We start from the raw sequence: 208 nt of genomic DNA on the forward strand, positions 1-208 counted from the left end.
AAAAAAGCGCTACCCACTCCCATTTAGTGTAGCATTTTCTCTAAGTTTTCCTCTAGTAGTTTCATAGTTTGGGGCCTTAAATTTGGACCTTTGATCCATTTTGAGTTGATTTTTGTGTATGGTGAGAGTATGGTCTAGTTGGACAGTTCTGCATGTGGATATCCAGTTTTTCCAGCACCATTTGTTGAAGAATCTGTCCTTTCCCCAT

This window comes from Galeopterus variegatus, unplaced genomic scaffold, assembly GCF_000696425.1.
Source record: "Galeopterus variegatus unplaced genomic scaffold, G_variegatus-3.0.2 Scaffold7250, whole genome shotgun sequence".
In the NCBI taxonomy this organism is placed as follows: Eukaryota; Metazoa; Chordata; class Mammalia; order Dermoptera; family Cynocephalidae; genus Galeopterus; species Galeopterus variegatus.